Here is a 202-nt window from a genome sequence, read left to right as displayed (position 1 = left end):
TGGAAGTACCGGTCCTGCCGGCTCTGCCTGCCCACCCCGAACCCCTGGGTCAGCGCCTTGTCCTGGGAGGTTTTCCTGCCCTCGGTGCAGTGACACTTTGCTTGGCTAATAAATAACTCGCCAGCTCTCCGCTCCCCTCGATCTGCCCGTCAGCCCTGGGGGAAGTGCCGGGTATCTCCCGTGGGGCAGGCGGCTCTGGGGC

The sequence above is a fragment of the Cariama cristata genome, unplaced genomic scaffold (genome assembly GCF_000690535.1).
Source record: "Cariama cristata isolate BGI_N322 unplaced genomic scaffold, ASM69053v1 scaffold30540, whole genome shotgun sequence".
Lineage (NCBI taxonomy): Eukaryota > Metazoa > Chordata > Aves > Cariamiformes > Cariamidae > Cariama > Cariama cristata.
Note: the sequence above shows the minus strand (reverse complement) of the source record.